We start from the raw sequence: 12,164 nt of genomic DNA, 5'->3' as shown, positions 1-12,164 counted from the left end.
TCCTCTGTAAATTAATAGGAAAAGGAGGAATTTTGCCAAGGTAACCCAGAGGCAAAGAAACAGTTGAGACTGAATGTGTATAAACACACTGCATATGTCACTTCTGATATTCAGAACTCTGGTTTAGAAAATAAGTGTTATTAACTCCATCAGTTAAAAGTCATGAGCCACTCTTGCAAAAGTAATAAGGAGGGATAAATATCTTAGGATTTAAACAAATGAAAGCTTTATTCTTTGCATTTTCCTACTGTCCTTTACGTTCTTAGAAGTAATAGGGTTCTAGTTTTGCACTTTTTTCTATAATCATAATTTCTAGGAAGTTACTTACTATTTAAAATGAAAGGTGAGATTCTCATGCATTCCTATAATTCTCAATTCCAGCACTGGGACTTTGGAAAAAAATGTCATTTACTGTGAATCTTGCAATAAAATGTCCTGGGAGTTAGCCTCCATGGAAAATTCCACCCTAAATCCATTGCTCTTGTCTAAGTTGCCCAATCTAGATTCCTTTTATATCATGAAAACTGTGATGAAAATATGTCCTTATAAAAGCAAGAAAAAAACTGTGCATTTCTAAGCTGAATTGTTTATGATCATAGAAATACCATAACAGTCAGTAGGAGAGTTAAAAAATATACTAGACTACTTGACCTTGCAAGAATCTTACTTGAATGACTCATGCATAGATCCTCTCCCATATTTATGTGAAAGAATCACTTTAGCCTTGCAAATGATATGAATGTCAGAATATCGAATTTTAATGAGATTTCCAGAACTCTGGAGCATGATGGGACCATAACTCCATAGCACAAATTAAATGATAACAGCAATAAACTCTGGAACTATTGAGATGAAACCAAACTCTATTTGCCTGTAAAGGTTTGAATTCAGGTAATAGAAATCAGCATACAGTTAAACAAAAGTCATTGTCCTAAGACATGTCATCTAGGTAGCATTAATAAACCCCCATTCTCAGAAAGTCCTGTTCACTCTTCTGGGGATGGTGATGACAATCCAGAAGCAAGCTTCCACTTTCAGACAAACATAACCTTACCCCAAGCCTCATTGCTTTCCATATCTGCAGAGAAGATTCTTGATGCAGAGAATTATACTGGTGACAGGCTTCCTTATATTGTCTCTTGCCCTTGAGGACATAATCTTTTAGAAGACTTCTGCTAGTTGGAAATCCTCCAAATTTCTCACTTGCTAAAAAGGAGCAATTGAGTTAGATCTCAGGAAAGTGGCATTGACTAACATGCAAAATCCCATAGACACTAATTCTCTAGACTTCCATAAATCAGGCAGTATCTTTCCCTCACTAGGGCCCTGAAGCCTCTGATGAATTCACAAAGGACATCCCTTTCAAGAGAATACGTGAAAAAGTTAATAACATTGCAAGGACAGCGTTTTTCTGTTCTCCTCAAACTTAGCTGATTCTCCTCCCACAAAACTGAGGGAATGGCAAACAGAAGGGCCCAGAAAAAGAGTTAATCAATCATATTCAATCTTAAGTGGATTCACAAAGCATTCAGTTATTTTATTGGTAGAATTTGCCAGCTTGACAGCTCTATGGAATTTAATTTCCTATTTATCTGAAGAAAAACTATTACTCTGGAGAAGTCAAAATTTCAGTGCTTCTGAAAGTGCTTCATCACTAGAGGATGGGAGAGAGGAAGTGAGTTACCATGTTCAAGAAGTCCTTAATTTAAGTAGAAGTCTAGAGATTGCTAACCACAAACAGAAGTAATTTTTACTGGTTAAAGCACGGAGCTTTTTTTCTTACTTAGTTTTTGTTTTGTGCATCAGAGATGCTTATAACACTAGAAAAGCAATTGATACTGTTTGTTCTGAAAGTCAATGAGAGGCTAAGGGTGGACACAGTTTTGGTCCCGAGGCAATCTGAAAGCATTTTGAGTGAGAGAAAGCTGAGCAGCAAACAGATCAAGTCATTTTAGAGCATGTGTGCAACACGAGACAGTGTTCATGGGGGACCACAGACCCCTTAATTCTCTTCTCCTAGGAAATGCACCTCTGGGATAGTACAGATAAAATTGTTTGTGATGGCTGGAAAGTTGGTTGAACCATCCAGTAGGTGACACCTAACATTATGTATCAATCCACAGTATACAGAAGCCAATGAGTATCTGTAATATAGTCAAATATTTTAAAGACATTCCTTGGTCAGATTCAAAACATTGACAAAATGCTGATAGTAAATTATAAAATGGCAATGCAATTAACTGTATGACTGCTGTTTTAGAGTCATCAGCCTTTCCAAAATTTAAGGGAAGGTATGTGTCTGAAGGATTTGATGGTACCATGTGATAAGTGTGTGATAAGGTGAGTAGGTGCTTGCAGAGAACAGAGAACACTACTTTTCGTAACTGAAAGATACGAAGTCATTTTACTTGTTCAGTGTGTGTGGCCTGACCTCAAATATTATCTTCTTTTCATACACAAGCTAAGAGTAGGAAATAGGACACCAATGGATTGGTGCATGTCATAGCACTATATTTGGGCTGGAGAACAGGAATACTAAAACTCACCAACATTTGAACAAGTTGATTTAGAAGCATTATAAATATTTTGCAGTGTCCAAATCAAAAAAAAAAAAAAGTTCTTCCAAATGCATGGATAACTTCATGGTGACTTATCTGGCAGAAGACTTGATTCCGTAATGAAGCTAATCAGAGACCTGCATGACAAAAAGGGGTTGCACGTGGTAAGGAAAGGTTCCTCAGTAACTGTTCCAGAGAAGTAGGGAAAGCCAAATGAAACTCACTTTCAGGGAGAAAGAAAAACTCTTCACTTGATCGTGGATTTGTTTGCAATGCCTAGAAAAACAGCTACATTCAGAAAATCCAAGAAAAATGAAGCATCCTGGATTCTCATTCAGTTTCGGGGAAATGAAAGCAGGTGTCTTCTGATTTTGTCTAACATTCAGTTCAAGATGAATGATCCTTGGAGCCTTTAAAAACATGGATAGCTATCTGCTTCTCATTGCATTAGATCTAAGCATTCACTATCCAAAAGTTGGAGTTCAGAGAAGGAGACCACTGCATAGGACATCTTGTATTCAGAAAGTCTGTGTCCTGAAGGTGCAGCAGAGAGACTACTAACAGAAACACTAGCTTCACCCTATGGAAATACAGGGAAGCTTAAATTGCATGGATTGAGATTCTTGGTACCCAAACTTAAAAATTAGATGTAGGAAGTTCTACTAGGGCTTTGTGACAGCATAAAAAAATATCATTTTGGAGCAAAGATACAACAATTCTAATTTCCTTGCTGGGATGCTTAACTTTCTCAGAAGTTTGGGAAAACCTACTCTAACCATTAGCAGTGTTGTCTCTTATGAGTTTTCTATTGTTTGGATTGTTTTTTCAGTTAAGCTCACAAGAAGTATAAGAAGTAGCTTGTGAGAAAGCGCAGATTGCGTGGGAGTCAGTAGAGGCTGGCACTGCTGTCAGAATGGAGACTGGGGTAGCAGGAGGAGAGTAGATCAAGGATGTGGACAAAGACTAAGTGATGCTGTTCTTTGAACATGAGAATTTTAAAGCCCATTTGCAGAACAATGCCCAGTTGGTGAAATGACTCATGTCGTGTCTTCAGCAGTGACAGAGTTCTGCCTCAGGGAGCAAAGGGTGCTAGAAGTCATCTTTTAACTTCTCCAGTCCTGTCTGGCATTATGGTCATGCATTTTATGTTTCCTTCTTATTTTCTAAAAAATGTTGCTTCTGAAAGGGAGAATACCACCCACAAGTCAAAACCTGTAATTGTTTCTAATACTCATTCCACTCAGGGACAATAAATTCCAAGCAATTATGTCTAGAGAATATGTCAGAACTGGAAAAATATGTTTTAGTTTTCAAATGAAACTTTTGAGGATTTTTTGATGAAAACTTTAATGATTAAAAAAATTCTTGAATTTTTTTTCATCTGAATTAAAAAATAATTCTTTGGGCAGAAATACTTTGTGGTTTATTTTGTGGTCTCTGTGTGTATGAAGAGAGCACTACAAGATTTTTTAAACCTGCCTGACACTCAAGCCATAGATAGATTGCCAAATTAAGCATTCCCTTTCCTGTGTTGCCTCTAGGACATAAGGCAGATGGTGTTTTTAAGAGACACTTACTTACCAAATTAAACTTCATTCAACAACACTGCTGGAAGCAGCACCTTCATTGGACTCCACATCTTGCACAATCCTTAGACTGCTAGTTTGGCTCCTCAGACTGCGAGATGACTTTAAAAGCTCCAGTGACACTGTCAGAGGCTAGGTGCTGCACCCAGGCTGAGATCTTTCAGACTATTTTCCTCTGACAACTGGAGCGTATAGTCCAAACACGAACTCCATGGACCTAGTGCCCATCTCTCAGTATTTTAAGCACACACGCTCTCACCACTCATCTTCTGACATGAGTCTCTTTGCTGTAAAGATATTGGTCATAAAACTATGGCCATATTTTTGACCACCCTTGATTTTGTTTACTTGCCTGTGAATTTCTTGCGGTCTAGCTTGTCCCCTTTGACCTTAAATGGTACTTCAATTAAATCAGGTCCTTTTTGCTGCCCATTATGTTTTCTTTCCTGTTCAGTTTTAGAATTTGCTTAGCTTTTGTGCAGTCCAGTGGATCTCTTAAATATCCTTATTCCAATACCTTTAGTCAAGAAGTTCCTTTTTCCAAAGCTATTTCTCTCTCAGTAGCCCATGATTGAAGATTTAACATCCACCTACTGTTCCCACTCTGTAGTGTATATCCCTGTCAACAAAATGGAAAGCATGTTAAAGGAGGATTTTGGAACTACAGTTTCAGAACTCTTAATATCAGATCCAATTCTCAAGTCATACTCAGAGTTCCTTCAGTTGTCATATCTGATTCTTTTGCACCCCATGCAAATGCAACACCACTGCCATGATATCTCGAAATACTGAGGTTAAGTCCTTTTTGTGGATTTAATGGCTGTTGACTTTGTAAACTGTGTATTTGTCACCAGAAATAAACAATTAATTCTCCTTCTTCTAAAGAAAAGATTACTACCTTTAACTTATGAAATACAGCATACGTAGTATAAGCAGATCTGGAAACACTGAATCAATACAAAGTGACACATCTACAAGTTGAAAATAAACTTGTCCTATAAAAGAGAAAAGTGATTTAAAACACTGAATTTCTTTCCCTAACATTTGTGTACACTCATGTAACAAACTCCTGAACTGTTTTAAAGTTAAAAAAGCAGTATTTACATATAGGGATTTATGAAAGGAAGTTACTCTGCAAAAATGTTTAACTGAAGCACCACACACATAATGGTATGTAATATTAGGTAATCAAGCATAAAATTCAGTATTTCTGTTTTCTGCAGTCAAAGACTAGTTAGTGAGAATTCCTCACTACCACTGAGTGATTTCTTAAAGTTTAAAATTGCGGAATAGCTAAAGATGTAGGACCAGAGTCTTGACTGAATAACAGCAGTGCATTACAGTGGGAATAATTCTGCTGAAGTAAGTTTGGCTCACTGTCAGTTCTTCTACTCATTCAATACATTCCCAGCATCATTAATTATAGTAGGACTAGGATCTCTACCCAAACAGGGGTGAAGAGCTCTTCAGGTTGTTACTCAGGAAAGGATGAAAGTTCACGGAGTGGAGGGAGATACAGTAGAAAATTAAAACAGAATCAACAGTCTAGGTGGGTGGGAGTACTGTTAAAGGAAAAACTATTTCAAGAGCTAGTGCAGGTGGTGGTGAGATGGATGGACTGATACCTTGGGCAAGGGTGAAGGAGCACATTTCAGACTATCATCTTCTTCCTTTTTTATTGATAACTCATTGCAGAGATGAATTTGTTTTTTAGTAGCATAGTTTAAAAAAATCTTGATCCTGCACAAAGAGAAACTTCCTACTGCTTTCTGTGGGAGTTTTGCCTACGCAGACACAGAAGGTGTTAGGCTTGTTACGTACTACATGCATATATGAAGAGTGATTCTCCATCACAAGGAAATGCAGTCTGGAGGCTGATCATACTGTGCATGTGTTGCATCATCAGTCACACCACGAGTGAGCTTGAGTGTTAGCCTATTCCTTAAGATGGCTGTGAATATAAGTCCAGGCAAGTAATTATGCTATCATGATGATTCAAGCTAAACTGACTTGTCATTCCTTTCCCTGGGGAAGCAGGAGATTTTTATGACATGGTGAATCTACACATTTACAAAACAAAGAGGTGTGAAGGAAGTAGTATCACATTTTCAGAAGCTGCTGACTTTAACATGTAAACCAGGCCAGTTGAAACCATCATGAGTAAGGGAAAAACTGTAGATTGTGCTCACTGTCGGCAGATGATGTTTCCACAACTAAGTCTTGATCAGGGACTTCCGCCAATGTCTGTTTAATATAGATATGTTACTAAGCTTAATGCCTTAGTGGTAAACCTGTACATGATCTGTAGGAGAGCATGGTTAGAAAATTCTCTGTCTTCATATCTTCAGGCTGACAGGGACTGTGACTTTTATGTATGTGATGCTTTTGGTAGCCAGAGAGAGGTCATAGCCTTGTGCTACTCTTCAGGCTTCTTTAGATGCAGCAAATACCATGGGGGATGCAGCAGAAAAATAAGAGAGGAATACAGATGTCATGTATAAGGATGGGGGAAGTCAGGTACAGAAGAAAGAGATTAAAGAAAATTTCTAGACTGTATTTCTTTGGGGTTGTTCTCATCCATTCATGTGTGGCATTCTTCTGTGCACAGTAGGAAAGCACAACACCAGTGCTTGTTGTTTGAACACAGAAAAGAGAAAAACTAAAATACAGAACACCTTTTCACTACTCCTCAGACTACATCTATTGGCAACAAAGACACCCATTCCATTTCTGAACTCAAGAGAGAAAACAATATATCACATCAATCAATAAAACCAAATCTGCTGTAACCTTCAGTAGATGACAAACAGTAGAGCAGCAATCCTTACTAGATAGACTTGTTGTGAAGTATCATCCATTAGTCTTCATAAAGTGCTCTGAGATACTCAAATTAAAATATACTACATGCTGTGTTGCAAAACATGATCAGTTTGAGCATGACAGAAAAATGACCCATAGAGCTGAAGTCCCACATCTTCAAGCACTGATCATATATTGCTCTGACTTCCATTTAGTTTGTACTGGTGTTATTCAAACAGGGAAGTTACTGTGCTGTGATATATGTGTGATTACAATTAAATGTGATATATTTTTTCATGTTTTGAATTTATAATACCTACTCCAAGATATTATAAATCCAAAAATAATTCTTCTATAGGACATTTAGAAAAATAATACAGACATTATACATCTGATCCTTCAGCAGAATTATACCAGCTGGCATAAGCTGAGGATCTGGCGCAAAAGGAAATTGGGTACAGAGTAGAAGGAGATTATTCATTGTGATATGGATAGAGTCACGACATACCATGACTATATTTCATTTTGTTGAGAAAAATACTTCATCTGTAAAAAAAATTAATCTACATGAGTAATTACTTTCTGACTACCTACCTCCCCCCCCCCAGTGCTTTCAGCCTGATGGGAAAAAAACAAAAACAAAACTAAAGGAAATCTAACTTGGGTGTGTCAGAAATAATTTCAAATTCAATATGAATTTCAAAAACAATTTCATTAAATATGTTAGAAGGAAATATATATAATCTGCCAACTGCTTATTTAGTTGACAGCAATAATTGAATGTACAATTAGACAAATGAAAATCACATATATTATTTGAAAATTATGCTATTTTCTTGTTTCTCCATCTTCCCTCCTTCCTCTTTTTGTCTCCATTCATTCCCCTTTGTTACCCCTTTCCTTCTATCTGCTGTTGTCTCTCTTGCCCATTTGTTCCCCCTTCACAATGTCTGTCAAGAAGCTACCCTGGGAAGAGCATGAGCAGGCTAGGGATTTTGCAGAGTAAGCCCACTCCAAGCTTGAATCTGTAGTGTTTAAGTCTGTGAAATTTTTCCATTGACTTACAGAGCAGAAGCATCGGTCCTTGGAAAGCCAGAGAGGACCTCCATAAGGCGGTATATTACTCAGTTTCTCTGTCTTTGAAAAAAGAAAAATTTAATCGACACTAACACCTGCCAAATTTAATACATCAAAGAAGGCAGGTAAATGAACCTGAAGATTCAATGACTAAAGCATGCCCTGGTTTGAGAGTGGTTCCTGTGGAGAACGGTCACTTATCAGTAACTTTGAACAAAGCACCAAACACTTTGCAAAATACACTGGTTTCACTGACTAGAAGATGATCCTCTCTAAAATAATTTGTACAGACCTGAGAAATCATTACGTTTGTTTTGTGCAAATACAAATAGCAAATGTTCTGTAAGACTACCTAGAAATGAACATGTGACAGCAATTTAATGAACAGACATGTTTAAGTCCTGGGGTTCTGAAAGATAAAACAGGTATCGGTAACACATTTTATTCTCTTTCCATCTTTTTCTTCTGATATGAGTTTCAATCTTAAATAATATACCAGCTGAAATGAATTTTTGTCCCCAATGTATAATTGAAAAAAATCCTAACTGAACTTTTGGATTTAAATGACTTTATAAGTAACTGAACAATGCTTGACTCATTCCTCATGCTTGACCTTAACCATGTAGGTGTTAGTACTCAGAGTAAAAAGCTTTCTCCAGATAACAGAGATAAAAAAGATTTAACTTAACTTGCTTTCTTTTTCTTAGGCCAAAATATTTCATTTCGCCCCCTATATTATTGTTTTATTAAACATAAGAAGGCAGTGATTCCCTGAGGAACTCCCTAATAAACCTAGGAAAATACGATTATGTTGCTATTTCATAATGTTTTGGGGTAGTTTGCATAAAACACTCTGAAAAGATATCGAGTCTTTACCTTTAAAAAACATCAAAAATTTGATCACTAAATGAGAAAGAAATTGTATACAACTTATGGCCTTACGTGTTCATCCTCGCATGCTGTTGTGTTTTTCAATGGATTAACAGAGTTTACATATCACACTAAATATCTAATTACATGCACATATGTATAATAACTAATTACCACCCTTTTAATTTCTTTTCCCTAGGGCCACTGAGATACTAATAGAAATTTTTTGGTATATTTTTTCAAGCTTTGTTGAGAGTTTAAAGGCCTTGGGCTACACGAAAATTAGAGAATTGCATTAATTTATTTCTGTCAAATTAAAAGCATTTATAAAGACCCAAGCATGACATTTAAAATCACCCTTACTGTGTCTTTATTTTAGTAAATGAAGGCTTAGCCTTTCCTCCCTTGTGAAATACATAAAAAAGTTTATACTAGTGTCATATATCTCCTGGGACACTGCTGTGAAAGCTTATGATTCTCAATTGAGTTTTTGCTGTAACAGGGACAAGACCTTCCCTACAAGTAGGTGAAGACAGCAATCATTTTCAGCTTCCTTATGGAAGGAAGTGGTTGGCCCTTTGCTCTCTGTTTCCAAAAGGAAAAGAAAAAATGCTGTTTTGGGATGACCTTTGGAAGGAGAAAGCCAACACTGCAAATTAGGGGGCCTGTGAATTTGTTCCTGCTTTCTTACACTGATATCTTTTACAAATACAGTGATTGGCATGTATGGTGATGAAAAGCAAAACTATGCTCGTGTTTCTGCCTCAGTGCAGTCTGATGCTTCTTTTGCATGCAAGTGCAAGATGAGTCTAAGGGTTGGTGGACCTAATCAACTACTGAGATGGAGAGAAAGCACCAAGAATATTCACCATGAAGAATGGAGAAGAAAGAGTTACTGCTTTTAAATGTCTACAGACCTTCCTCATATCAGGGGTAACCTCCAGCAACCAACCCACACCACAAGACTAAGGGCAGTACTGCAGGAAATTGAGCAGCTCACTGCTATCAGCATGAGTTGCCACCTGGCTGTATGACTCCAGCTAACAGGAACATTTGACGTGGTCACCCCTTGAGTCACCTCCTTCACTTGGCACCAGACTACCTGCTTCTTCTGGCCTTCTGGAAGCCAAGTATTCTGTGACTGGCAAGAAGCTGCAAGTAACCTTTGGGTAAATCTTGTTTCTTTAAGACCCTTTTCTGATGGTGTCAAACTTGGATCCCTCCATTGGTGCTCTCCCGACAATGCCTACAGAGCAGAAGCGGAGGTCTGTGAGTCAATTTCTGAGCTGTCTGACCATGATGAGGTGGGATCATGTGTCCAAGCACACAGTGAAGAGTTTCAAAGGAGAGGGAGAGATATGACGTGCCTGCACCGAATCCACAGGCTGAGGGAAGGGAATGAGGATTACCAAAGAACAAAGCAACTGAAGACGTGATGCCTGTGCTGTGCAAATGGAGATAGTCCTTGTGTGACTTCAGATCAGCCACAGAAGACATCTCTCAAAAGGCAATTAATGATTATAGTAGTAAATGAGGGAGCATATGTCTGTGCATGAGTAAAAGACTGTTAGTACCATGACACATACTTGTCTCTCCAGATACCACAAGCCAAACACACATGAATTTTGGGGACCCCAATAGTAGCTCTTGAAATTCGCACTTTATGGCCTGTTGCAGTCATCTTTTTATCTCCTCTGAGAGAGGAAGAACCCTCACAGCATTTTGTACAGGACAGGGAAGCTCTGATGGGCACCAGTATCTGCTATGGACAAGCCAAAGAGGACAGCTGCAATGTTTGCAATATGGTGGTTACTGCCTGAGGTGGCCAAGCCAGGTGTTGGTGGCCAGAGGACAATCCCAGAAGTCAGCTGAAGATATTTAGTCCATGTGAGATTCCAGGTGAGTCTAACAAATAGTCAGTGTTCTGTAATTATATCTAATTTGAGTTAGCCTCCAGAAAGAAGCACTGCCTTTTTTAATGCATTCTTACTGCAGTTGGCTAATAAGTTCTGCTCTCAGTAGATAAAGCTGCTTATTGGTATGTCTTTTTTTTTTTTTTTTTTAATTAGAGTAAGTAATTGTGGACTGACTTTCAGGGTGTAGTGCTCGTCAACAGCATCTTTGTATGAAGACAATGAAAAACAGAGAATCTCTCTCTGGAGCTTCCTACAGCCTCCTGCTCCTGCTGGTCCCACAACTTTGTGAGGGATAGTGTGTCAAGGTATGGTTAGTGCTTCAGTGAAGGAAAGGAAAGGCGAGGACTTTCACATAGGTGATTGCTGGGGATTGCAGGATTTGTGTGATGAAAATGATTCAGACGTAACTGAGTTTTAGAAAGGCTTTTACAAGGTTTTTGCAAAGCCTTCTGGGAAAGATGTTGCAAGGATACTCACATTGCAGTGAGGAAATATTTGGGGCACCTGAGGCACACTGAAAACCTGTAGTATGAAGATGGACCAGACACTCATGACCAGGACAGCCTTACCAGGACACTAATACAGTTTTCAGGAGTGACCTTCACAGGCAGTACCGCTAGAACCAATACATCTTTCCTCCTCTACTCTTGGCAAAATAGGGATATTATACTGTCTCTGTGGTCTCTTACCAAAGTAAGTGCAACTGATACTGTCATTTTTCTTTTTCTCTTGCATGGATCCTCCACTTATGAAATGGATTTCCTTTGGCAAGAACAACAAGCACCCAGAGAGCTGGTTTCAGGGCAGAGTAGAGGACTGTCTTGTTCAGGAGGATCCTTTAAATCTGGTTTCTCTCTCTTTCTAGCCCACATTCACATGAGTTGATTAAGCCTTGTCATAACATATAATACTTGTGCTTCATACATTATTTGCTGTTTGGACATTGTTGACTTTGCTGATCCTTGCCTGTAAAGTGAGTCTCAGAATCTGAGAAGTATTGCTTTGGAGGAGGGGGAGTTAATAAAGACATTTGTATTTCATTTGTGCATAGCAGAAAGAGATGGCAGCAGAAACCCATGTTTCTTTGAGTTAGAAGAAAGATAAAGACATCCTCACAGGCCTCAGCACTTTATCTGGCATTATGATTATGATTATGATGGTTATGATTATGTTAACTGTATTCTTCTCTGTAGGACTAAAACACTGAATTAGGTCCCACCTGAATGATTTGTACACCAAATCTGCCAGATGTTTGATCAGTAGGGAAAACAAACAAGCAAGCAAGCAAGCAAGCAGGCCTTCACTTTTACTAAGGCCTCAGCACTTTATCTGGAGTTATCATTCTAAGAAGGTGATTT

The sequence above is a fragment of the Apteryx rowi genome, unplaced genomic scaffold, assembly GCF_003343035.1.
Source record: "Apteryx rowi isolate R43461 unplaced genomic scaffold, aptRow1 scaffold_752, whole genome shotgun sequence".
NCBI classification, from domain to species: Eukaryota; Metazoa; Chordata; class Aves; order Apterygiformes; family Apterygidae; genus Apteryx; species Apteryx rowi.
Note: the sequence above shows the minus strand (reverse complement) of the source record.